Source organism: Dama dama, chromosome X, assembly GCF_033118175.1.
Source record: "Dama dama isolate Ldn47 chromosome X, ASM3311817v1, whole genome shotgun sequence".
NCBI classification, from domain to species: domain Eukaryota; kingdom Metazoa; phylum Chordata; class Mammalia; order Artiodactyla; family Cervidae; genus Dama; species Dama dama.
The window spans coordinates 160,178,283-160,191,099 of NC_083714.1; the positions used below are offsets into that span (position 1 = coordinate 160,178,283).

Below are 12,817 nucleotides of genomic sequence, written 5' to 3' on the forward strand. Positions count from 1 at the left end.
GAAAAATAAAACAGACCCTGTTGACAAGGGTCTGGTGACAAGACAAGCTCCTTGTCACCTTTCCAACAATTTCCCCACACATATCCCATCATGCTGGGGCTTCTAAACTAGGCGGCCTCTCCATCAGATTCACCTTAGCAATTCTGGCGACAACTAGTCTTCAGAGTGAGAAAAATACAAGAAGTGAAAAAAAAACACAAGAACACCTTCCACGGTGTCCTCAGAGCACGTGGCCAAATCTTCCCATCCGGCACACTCTACCCTGACAGTGCTTTTATTTTTTTTTAAACAAACTAAGTAGCATTTTTGTGATGGGACGAGCACAACTGCTTTTAATTGTCACAACCACTCAACTGCCATCGGACCTGGCAGGGTGAATCACTTCCACAAGGAAGAAATACGGCTGCCTGGTTCGAATTAATGGTGCACTCACGCTCGTGATATGTCAGCCAACACACGTGCATCGGGGCCACAACACCCCGGTAACAGCAAGCAGACGCTCAAATGTGATCACCAGGTCTAATGATTATGGGCAGAACTGATGGTGAAGCCAAAGCTCCGATACTCTGACCACCTGATGCAAAGAGCTGAGTCATCGGAAAAGACCCCGATGCTGGGAAAGATTGAGGGCAGGAGGAGAAGGGGACGACAGAGGATGAGATGGCTGGATGGCATCACCAACTCAATGGACATGAGTCTGAGCAAACTCTGGGAGATGGTGAAGGACAGGGAAACCTGGCATGCTCAAGTCCACGGGGTCGCAAAGAGTCAGACACGACTGAGCAACTGAACGACAATATCTAATAATTGCTTCATTTCTGTACTATAGAAATTCCGTAGAGCAAAGAGTTCATTACATTTCCAAGCACATGCATAACTGCCCCACACAAAATCTTCAGATTTGACTTGGATACAATAAAACCTAGCTATGACCAACACAATTAAGCAATTTCTGGACATTTAAAATTTCAGACATTAAAAAATAGTATTTGTAGATTTAATCCTCATCAGCCAGTTTTAGGCAGAAAAGTAACACTGACGATGTGTTTTAAAGACAGCACAGCAGTCTGAAAAAGGACGGTGGTGTGGTTCAATAAAAGTTGCCACGTACACTGCCAACTCTTGCACCAGGAATACAGGGACCCCTCAAATACTTGTGGTGGGCCAACCATTACGGGGAAAACCATGACACCCAGTGGCCAAAGACTTTCAATGCTGCATGAACAGCTCTGTGTCCCCTCTTCACTAGTCCTTCATCCACCCACCCATCATCCATGAATCAACTCATCTAGACATTTATACATAGAATGAAATTCACAATATGGAAATAGGCAATGCATTCGTAAGCAATTTTGTATTTTCACACGCATGCCTAAAACTTGTCCTTTTTATCTGAAAAAGCGTGAATGCTAATGTATACTTATATGGTATCTTCACCAACAAAACTCTATAAGAGTATGTCTCAAGAACATATACACCCCTTGCAAAGAACCCCCTAATCTTCATTCACGATCAGAATTCAGTCTGTGCCCAATTTCTTTTTTTTTTTTTTTCCTTTTGGGAGAAAACATTCTTCAGAGGAAAGTGAAATGAATTACTGCACTTGGTGAACCCATAAAAGCAGCAAACCTTACGTGTATGTGGAACAGAGCGTTACATGATAAAAAGGGGGGCCTTAGGATGGGCAGATTTATTTTTACATTTGTTGCTGTTCTTTTCTTGGCCAGTTTCATTTATTAACTATTTTCCCTCCTGATTGTCACTACCTATGTAAGCCTAAGAAGGTCTATTAGTAGTTCTTTAGGAAAAGCTCCAGATTCCAAGCTTATCATAAAACTGATCCAGGACTTTGGCCGTGTTCCTGAAGCCCCTGAAATTGTGTGTGTGTGTGTGTTGGGGGTGGGGGGGGGAGGTGGGCTCAGCTGTGTCCGACTCTTTGTGACCCACCATGGGACCGTAGCCCACCACAGAATTCTTCAGGCAAGAATACTGGAGTGAGTTGCCATTCTCTTCTCCAGGGGAATCTTCCCGACCCAGGGATGGAACTCGGGTCTCCTGCAGGGCAGGCAGATTCTTTACCATCTCAGCCACCAGGGAAGCACCTGAAATTATAGTGTCTTTAATTGAAATAAGGGATATTTATGGACTAGGGATATTATCATATTATTGGCTATATTCCCTCCACTACACATTCTCACCCTTATTTATTTTATAACTGCATTTGGTGCCTCTCCCTCCCCTTCAGCTAGTTTCCCCATCCTCCCAACCCCTCGCTTCTGGCAACGATTAGATTGCTTTCTATATCTGGGAGTCTATTCCTATCTTGTTGTGCTTGTCCACTTGTTCTATCTTTTACATTCCTCATGTAAGTAAAAAAAAAAAAAATACACTAGTAATGTTTCTCTCATTTATCCTGCTAAGCGTAACACCTTCCAAGTCCAACCATGGTTGTTTCAAATGTGAAATTTTCCTTCTTTTTTTTATGGCTGAGTAGTATTCCATTGAATATATCTACCACATCTTCTGTATCCATGCATCTGGGGATGGGCACTTAGGTTCCCTCCGTGTCCAGGCTCCTGTTAACTAGTGCTGCTAAGAACACTGGGGTGCACCTATCTTCTGAAATTAGTGCTTTCCCTTTCTCTAGATAAAAACCCATGAGTGAAAATCGAGATCACACAGTAGTAGTTCTTTTAATGTTCCTGAGGAACTTCCAAACTGCTTTCCACAGCGGCTCTGCCAATTAACATTTCTACCGGCAGTGCTGGAGGGTTGGTTCTCTTTTCTCCACATCCTCACCAACACTTTTTTATTTTGATGGCCCTTCTGAGTGGTGTGAGGGGATACCTCATTGGGATTTTGACTTCCATTTCCCTGACAATTAGTAACGTCCAGCCCCTTTACACGTGCCTACTGACCATCGGCATGCGGTATTCATACCTTCGGCCCATTTTTTCACCGGACTGTTTTATTTCTTTAATATTGAGTTGTATGAGTTTCCCCCCCTCCCTCGTCTCTTTCTCTCCACGCACACACACACACACACACACACACGCACACACCTTAACACTTTCAGGTGTAACACTTGCAAATATCTTCCCCCATTCAGTAGGTTGCCTTTTTGTTTTGTTGATGGCTTGCTTAACTGTGCAAAAATGTTTCTTAATTTTTTTTTTTTTTAATATGGAATGCTTCACAAATGTGCACGTCATCTTGCCCGGGGCCATGCTAATCTTTTCTGTATCATGCCAATTTTAGTATACTTGAGGCCAAAGCAAGCACTGAAAAAGCATTTTAGCCTGAGCTAGTCTCTTTTGTTTATTTTTGCTTTTGTTTCCCTTGCCTGAAGAGACAGATCCAAAAAAGTACTGCCGAGATTGATGTCAAAGAGAATACTGCCTATGTTTTCTACAAGGAGTTTCATAGTTTCAGGTTTTACATTTAAGTCTTTAAATCACTTTGTGTATGGTATGAGATAGTGGTCTTTGTTGTCATTTAGTCACTCAGTCGTCTCTGACTCTTTGCAACCTCATGGACTGTAGTCCACCAGTCTCCGTCCAAGGGGTTCTCCAGGCCAGAATATTGGAGTGGGTAGCCACTCCCTTCTCCAGGGGATCTTCCCAACCCAGGGATCAAACCCATGTCTCCTGTATTGAAGGCAGATTCTTTACTGTCTTAGCCACTAGGGGTGTTGATTCACTGGGATATGACTCGGCCATCAAAAACAAGGAATTAATGCCATCTACAGCACCACAGATGATCCTACAGATTGTCACACCATGTGTGATTTCTTTACCATCTGAGCCATCAGGGAAGCCCAAGAATCCTGGAGTGGGTAGCCTCTCCCTTCTCCAGGCGATCTTCCCGAGCCAGGAATCAAACCAGCGTCTCCTGCATTGCTGGCGGATTCTCTACCAGCTGAGCTGCCCTGGAAGCCCTTTGGAAGCCCCTAGTGAGGTCCAATAACAAGTGAACAGATAAAACATACAGTCTTACATCCACACAACAGTAATACTACACAGTAATAAACAGGAATTTACAATAGTAATAGATAGCAATAAACAATAACAAACAGCAATTAACAGCAAGAAACAGTAACAAACATTGATCGATAGTAATAAACAGCAATAAACAGTAACAAACAGTAACAAACAGTAATAAATAGCAATTAACCAATAGCAATAAATAGTAACAAACAGTAACACAGAGTAATAAACAGTATAAAGAGTAATGGAGAATAATAAACAGTAATAATTTGATCAATAGTTGTTACAAACATTGATCAGTAACAGTAACAACATTGATCAGTAGTTGTTAAGGAACAGTGGTGAACAGTAACAAAAAGTAACAAACAGTAATGAATAGTAATAAATAGCAATATACAGCAATAAACATTACCCAATAGCAATAAATAGTAACAAACAGTAACACAGAGTAATAAACAGTATAAAGAGTAATGGAGAATAATAAACAGTAATAATTTGATCAATAGTTGTTACAAACATTGATCAATAACAGTAACAAACATTGATCAATAGTAAAAAAAGAAACCGTAGTAAATAGTAACAAATAGTAACAAACAGTAATGAATAGCAATAAATAGCAATAAACAGTAATAAACATTAAGCAATAGCAATAAATAGTAACAAACAGTAACACAGTAACAAACAGTATAAAGAGTGATGAGGAATAACAAACAGCTATTAATAGTAATACACGGTAACAAACATTGATCAATAGTGAAAAAAGAAACCGTAGTAAATAGTAACAAATAGTAACAAACATTAATAAATAGTAATAAATAGCAATATACAGCAATAAACATTACCCAATAGCAATAAGTAGTAACAAACAGTAACACAGAGTAATAAACAGTATAAAGAGTGATGGAGAATAATAAACAGTAATAATTTGATCAATAGTTGTTACAAACATTGATCAATAACAGTAACAACATTGATCAATAGTTGTTAAGGAACAGTGGTGAACAGTAACAAACAGTAAGACAGTAACAAACAGTATAAAGAGTGATGAGGAATAACAAGCAGCTATTAATAGTAATACACAGTAACAAACATTGATCAATAGTGAAAAAAGAAACCCTAGTAAATAGTAACAAATAGTAACAAACATTAATAAATAGTAATTAATGGCAATATACAGCAATAAACACTACGCAATAGCAATAAGTAGTAACCAACAGTAACACAGAGTAACAAAGAGTATAAAGGGCGATAAACAGTAATACATAAGGACTGAACTGTTCATACACAGAGTCAAATAGATGAATCTCAAAAAAAAATCTTGCTGAAGGGGAGGAACTAGACAAAAGATTACACACTGGATGATCTTATGTAAAACCCGAGGAAATACTAACTACTGTATAGCGAGGGATCAGAATACAAAGTACGATGCATCAGCCGTCTGTGGAGGGAGGAGCAGGAGAGATGAGTTACCGTATAAAGGCCTTAAAGAAAACTTTGAAAGTTAGAGGAATGTTCATTGCTTGGACTGAGGTGAACGTTCGAAGGGCATACCCTGTGTCAAAATGGTTCATGTTCCATACTCTTAACACGTGAACTTTAGGGCTTCCCTGATGGCTCAGCTGGTAAAGAATCTGCCTGCAACACAGGAGACCTGGGTTCGATCCCTGGGTCGGGAAAATCCCCTGGAGAAGGGAAAGGCTACCCGCTCCAGTGTTCTGGCCTGGAGAATTCCATGGACTGTATAGCCCATTGGGTCGCAGAGAGTCAGACAGGACTGAGAGACTTTCACTTTCATGTGCAGTTTATTTTCTGCTAATTATATCTCAATCAAGTTCTTACATATAAAAGAGTCCAGTGCCACCTTAAAAAAAAAAGGACACCCTACTGAAGACAGAACTGTATTCACCGTAGCATCTGCTGAAATGATGGCACCGTTAAAGGGCTATGACGATACGCCGCTTGAAGCAGTCACCTTCACACTGCACCTTCCATCTAAGCATCGTCCACCATGAATTATTCTCATCGGTAGCTCAGAAGCGTGTGCGTACTCACTGCCCAGCCTCCCTCACTGGACTGATGAGGGGCTCAGGTCATCACAGGGGTTACATGGCTGGTCCTGGAACAGACCCAAAGTCAACAGGAGTAGGAGGTGATGGAGAGCCCGCATTTCTTGAGCAATTTTACCGAGCTCTCCAGGTCACATGGTGTTTGTATTGAAATTCTAGGCTCGCACGACAGAAAAAGAACCAGAGGTCAATTGTCAGTTGCCTTGCCTCTAAGCCCCGGGCAGACCCAGGGTGTCCCAGCTCCTCGGGGTCTTCAGTCCCATTCTCCAACCACAGAGATACAAAAGACAGCAATTTGCTGTGCACGTTCGAGGTCAGAGCTCCCAGCAAAATCCAGGTGCCGTTTGCTCACAGTTTCAACAGAGTTCAACAAGGGTAAAATGACCTTGAGAAAAAGAAAGAAAAAAAAAGAAACTTTCTGGCAGTTGAGCGGTAATTGTGTTTTCTATAACTATACTCCATTGTATGGAAAAGAATTTTCAATGCCAGTGTGATCAAGAATATTACATGAACAGTAAGGAGCGACCTTTTTAAAGACACGATCTTGAATCAATCCTATCGTGTACTAGTTCTGCAATCTGGGATAATAATGTAAGAGGTCTCTTCATGAAGGTCCCGTCCAGTCAAAAATCCAAGCTCAATTCGAATTCCAGAACCACTCGAATTAGTAACCTTCAAAATTCCTGACACAGATAGCCCTTAAAAGAAAGTCACATTTGGTTAGTCATTTTAAAAAAGATGAAAAGGAAAACACTGGTAGTTCTGAGGTCAAGTTCCCAGTTAGCTAGAGGAAACAAATGAGGATACAATGAAAGGTTAAACATGTCCTGGGACATGTGATCCTCGAAGCCAGCCTGCGCCTGGGGAAGGTTTCAGATTTTATCTTCTGTGTGCAGAACGGCACTGCTCAAGTTACGAGAGAAAGAACCACAATTCGATTACAAGCGTCTTGCTTTGACAACTACCTCTGGCCCTATAAAACATGACTTTTTTCCCTGACGGTTTGGTGTCTTTCACAACGGAGAACCCAGCACAGATGAGACAGACTACAAAGACCCCTCCAAACCATGACGCGGTTCGAGGGTGTAATCCAGCACCCAACCGATGATGAGAACGGTGACCTTCATGTGCAGTCCACTAACCTTCAAAAACACACAGGTGACTGTCCACAGGACCTGTCAGCAGAAACAAACCTAATACCATGTCTGCGCCACCAGGGAAGCCCGTTCAAAGCCTGGACGTGATCCCTCAAGAGGAATACATAACATTTATATTTTACTGTGATGGGCAACCTGGAGCCAAACCAGGTCAGAAAAAGGAAAGTCCTTAGTACTGAGTGAGTGACTGGCAGTCGCTGAGCCGTGTCTTGACTCTCTGCGACCCCATGGACTGTAGCCCAGCAGGTTTCTCTGTCCATGGGATTCTCCAGGCAAGAATACTGGAGTGGGCTGCCATTTCCTTCTCCAGTACTTACTACAGGGGTCGCAGTAAGTAAATTTCATTCCTCTTTAACTCTTGTGAAAATCTGTGAATGCCATGCCGATTACAGCATCAGTTCCTTGATGGTATTATGTGCCCTCTCTGGGTACCGGCCACTGTCTGCTGACCCTCCGCCTTCTGCCCTGGTTCATCTATCTGTCTGTGGTCCTGTCTGTGATGCCCAGGGCTTTGCTCCTTTTTCCATCTTCCTGCTTTTATGAACATCTTCCTTTATGGAACCGAGAAGACACTGGGACTCTGCTGTCTGGATGTCCCCAAACTGCCCACTCCAAAGAGCCCCTTGTCTTTGCTTCGGTCTTTGCTGGGAAAAGATGGAAGGCGGGAGGAGAAGGGGGCAACAGAGGATGAGATGGTTGGATGGCACCACCGACGCGACAGACATAAGTTTGAGCAAGCTCCGAGGGTGGGTGATGGACGTGGAGGCCTGGCGTGCTGCAGTCCATGGGGTCACAGATCACCGACTTGATGGACTTGACTTTGAGTAAGCTCCGGGAGTGGGTGATGGACAGGCAGGCCTGGCGTGCTGCAGTCCATGGGGTCGCAGAGAGTCAGATTCGAATGAGCGACTGAGCTGAACTGAACTGTCATCATTTGGGATGTCTTCATCTCAAGCATCTTTGATCAAACATCCCTCTCTCTGGCCATGGGCGGTTCTATTCCTCTAGCCCATGTCCTCCTGCAAATGTCTTCCATCTCCAGCCCTCTAGCCTCTTTATCCTCTCATCTACATCGTCCAGTCGTCTCCTCTTTCTGCAGGTTCCCGGCCCACGCCTTCAATTCCTGTGGCCCACTGTTTTACACACATCCTCCTATCAGTGGTCCAGCGCTAAGCTGATCTATGTTCCCCTGATATGGGCTTGTGCTCTGTATTTGTTCCTTAGCTATCACGCCTCTCTCTTGGGGGATATGTATTACCTTCATTTGACAGATGAGAAGCCTGAGTAAGGTAACCTGCCTGGAATTACACCAGAGACTGCAACTGCGTACCCTGGCCAGTATCCTCATTTTCACACTGAGGGCTCCCATTACTGTCAGGTGAAGAAAAATCAGCAGATCTACGCTGCTAAACGGGTGAATGGGCTTTCGGGGGTCCGGCTAGCCATGTTTCCCAAGCAGCAGCCATGGCCAGTGTGGCTCATGAAACCAACAAGCAGGGAGAAAGATACAAAATACGGAGCATCCAGCTTGGGGAGAGTAAACCCTCGTGGTACTCGCCCTTGCTTCTGGTTTCTTGGAGCTTACTCCATCCTGACACCTCGTGCATTTTTTTCCTGAGTCTTTGAATAAGATCCTGCTTTAAAAAAAAAAAAATTCCTAGATGTCCATCAGCAGATGAATGGATAAGAAAGCTGTGGTACATATACGCAATGGAATATTACTCAGCCATTAAAAAAAGAATACATTTGAACCAGTTCTAATGAGGTGGATGAAACTGGAGCCTATTATACAGAGTGAAGTAAGCCAGAAACAAAAACACCAATACAGTATATAAATGCATATATATGGAATTTAGAGAGATGGTAACGGTGACCCCAGATGCGAGACAGCAAAAGAGACACAGATGTATAGAACAGACTTTTGGACTCTGTGGGAGAAGGCGAGGGTGGGAAGATCTGAGAGAATAGCATTGAAATAGGTATATTAACATATGTGAAGCACATCGCCAGTCCAGGTTGGATGCATGAGACAGGGTGCTCGGGGATGCTGGTGCACTGGGATGACCCAGAGGGATGGGATGGGGAGGGAGGTGGGAGGGGGGATCGGGATGGGGGACACATGTACACCCATGGCTGACTCATGTCAATGTATGGCAAAACCACCCCAATACTGTAAAGTAATTAGCCTCCAATTTGAAAGAAAAAAAAAAAAGTCTAAAAAAGAGCAGCAACAAAGACCCACTTTGGCCAAAAAGAAAAGAAAATTAGTAAACTTGTTATAGCATAGCTTTAGATTTACAGGAAAGCTGCAAGAATGTTAGAGAGTTCCCTCCTATTTTAAGGTCTTCCATTTAGCTGGTACTTTGTCATAACTAATGAACTGATACGGACACACTATTATTCACCAACATCTGTACTTTATTTGCCTTTCCTTAGCTTTCCCCTAAATGTGTGTGCATTGCACCAGGATCCTAACCGGGGCATGACATAAGCTTTTTAGGGGTCATAACTTCTTGGTCTCCTGGAGGCTCTGATGGTTTCTCAGACTTTCCCTGGTTTTGATGACCTTGACAGCTTTAAAGGATGCTAGGCAGGTACTCTGCAGACTATCTTCCAATTTTGCTTGCTCCAGTGTTTTTCTCATGATTATACTGGGGTTACGGGCATTTCGGAGAAAGACCACAGAGGTAAAGTGCCCTTCTCACCCACATCATATCAAGGTCACATGCTGTCAGTAAGACATACCCCAGTTGATACTGACCTCGATCACTAGGCTAAGCAAGCGTTTCAGGTTTCCCCACTGCAAAATTACTCATCATCTTTTACTTCTGAGCAATATTTTTAAGCATAAAAGATTCAAGTATTTAACTTCAGAGTATCTACATCACCATCAGATGTGGCCACACCTACAGGGGTGTGTGACTGGTCCTTTGCAGAAGATCACCTTGATTCTGTACAGAGATAGGCATGTGGCAGGGTTGGGGGGGGGGGGGCACGTGGAACACAGAGAGGACCCAGTGCTCCAAAGAACAGGGGCTTTCGAGGGACCCAGAGAACACAAGCCTCTGAGGTTGAACAAGTATCCTACACTGAACGCGGAGGCGTGAACCTGAGTGGACAGACAGGACAATATTTGGGAAGCATTATTATTTGGGAAGCAAGTTCAGCTACTGCCACACAAAGATTCAAAAAGACACCTTGATAAGGCTAGATGTTGGCGTGCCTCTCCTGGAACACGCCAGAGATACGGCTGGGTGGTTAAGGGCTGGAAGGCGAACTTTGCAACCCTCCACATGTGACTCCATCCCTGTGAGTTACGGTCACCTGGTGCATTTGTCTTAATATCTGTGAGTTAAGGTCACCTGGACCACCATCTGTCAATGGGAAGGAAAGAATGCAAGGGATCTGTCCTCCTTTCTCAAGAACCAGAGGCAGAAAGTGTTCACGTGGTTACCATTATATTCCACTGGCCTGAGCTTAGTTAACATGGGGTCACGTACCAAGCTACACGGTAGGCGGGCAGTGTATGAATCGGATCTAACTGGATGCCTGTCTGCTCACTAAGACTAGCTGAGGTTTATGTGGATAAACAATCTAGAAGAGAATGGATTAGCGGAGAGTAAACTGGTTTAAAAGGAGCAGGTCTTCCTGGAGAAGGGAATGGCAACCCACTCCAGCATTCTTGCCTGGAGGATCCCATGGACAGAGGAATCTGGCGGGCTATAGTCTATGGGATCACAAAGAGTCGGACACAACTGAGCGATTCACACTGAGATATTTGTATTCTTCATTTATGTAATATGTACTAAAATTATATGGCAGAAAAATAGTTAATAATATGGGAAAATATTCATGCTATTTTGTAGAGTAAATTGAACATATTAAAGCGTATTAGAAAAGAATATCAACTGTGTTAATCTAATTTGATTTCAAAGAAAAACGCATACATGCACAGAAAAAAACTGAAAAGCTGTCTATCGAAACTTTGACAATTTCTCTGTGCCTTAGTTTCTTCAGTTTAAAAGTGAGGATAATGGCAGGACTTATTTCATGTGGTTGTGATAAAGATTAAATAAAATAATAGTTATTTTTTTTAAAAAAGGAGCAGATTTTTAACTCCATATGGGGAGTCAGGTGGCTTGCCATTTGTTCAAAGAGAAAGACGGCATCCGCAGCAAAGCTGCAAATACCACGGACGTCCTGCTTGCTCTTCGACGCGCTTCTCCAAGTCCGCTCAAACAAATCAGTCCAATGGAGCTGAGACAGAAAGCAAAGCGCCTGAAATTCTCCAGCTTGGATGGTGGCCCTAGTCCCTGTTACTCTCCCCAGAATCGCAACATCAGCTTTGGGTTCCGGTGTTTCAGTAAGGAAACCAGTTCTCCAGGCTCCCATTCTTTCTACCAGACGAATCTTCACTCCAAGGATCATGGAGACACAGGTGGAGCTTCGCACACTTGCCTCTTGTTTTTCTTCCAACCGCGCACTTAGGTCTCGGGGAAATAAGCTCACTGCTTCTCACTGCCCCCAATTCTACATTCACCCGACTCTCAGAATCTCCCACTCCGACTTGGGGGGGGGGGGGGAATCATTTGGAATTCTGGGACCCAGCGGTGTCAGAATCAGCTCCGATCTTAGGCACAACCTAAGATGCAAGACATGCGATACTTGGGCCGTTTTCGGCACCCAGGGAAGGGCCACCGGCCCCGCCCCGGAGGAAGGGCGGAGGGAGACCGCAGTTCACCCCTGAGCTTGAGTGTAGCAGTCCTCTCCCCGTGCGGAGGTCTCGGGGTTCAGTGAGACACCAAGGGGACTGCTCACGCTCAAGCTAGCTTCTGGTTACCAGTCCCACTGGGGCCTCCTGGGCACAGGTCAGGTAGGACCGCAGCAAGATTGCTAAACTCTCCCACACGGAGAAAGCAAAGAGAAGATGCGATGGAGGGTAAGTAGTGAGCGGACCCAATAGGGCGCCTGACAACAGCTAGGAACGCGGAAGATCCACAGACCTTGCCCAGACGCCCTTTATACCCACCAGCGTCGACAATCCACAGCGAGCTCAGCAAAAGCAGCTCTCTGCGATCCAGCTCAAGGGTCCGAATTCAAGAACCCGCCGCTGACAGTAGGCTGGTAACATATTCCAGTGGTAAGATATAGTCACGCCGGAGCCTGCTGCATTAAGGATGGATATAGAATACCTCTGCAGGAGCAATCATACATACCAGCACTAATTCTGCATTCTCTGAGCATTTTGGAGTGGTTTTTTTTATAGGCATTCACAGTCAAACTACATAAATTCAGTGTTTCATCACTGACTCATCTAAACGAGAAACAGGGAAAACATATAGGAAAACACGATAATTTTCTGACTTACAGACAAGATGAAATTACCGACAACCGTTTCAAGACCCACAAATGAACTTCTTCATTTCAAAACTAAGATTACAACTGAAAAAAATCTTATAGGGTAAGTTCACACAGCCTTAAATTTCAAAGGCGTCCAAAACGAACTCACGTGGCTTGATAATTTGCTGAATTTACTGAAATAGTGTTCTGGATATCTTGAAAACGTTTCACCTTATCCTGAGCCTAATTAGGAAATAAACAACTTGAC

General features: G+C 43.7%; 1 long non-coding RNA gene and 1 pseudogene across 5 annotated transcripts in view; both read right to left on the minus strand.

Annotated features, from left to right (window-relative positions):
- LOC133052266 (uncharacterized) overlaps positions 1-12,817 on the minus strand; it is a 462,497-nt gene that overhangs the window by 294,943 nt on the left and 154,737 nt on the right. The gene's annotated exons all lie outside the window — the stretch shown is intronic.
- On the minus strand, positions 3,178-3,278 carry LOC133053301 (U6 spliceosomal RNA; annotated as a pseudogene).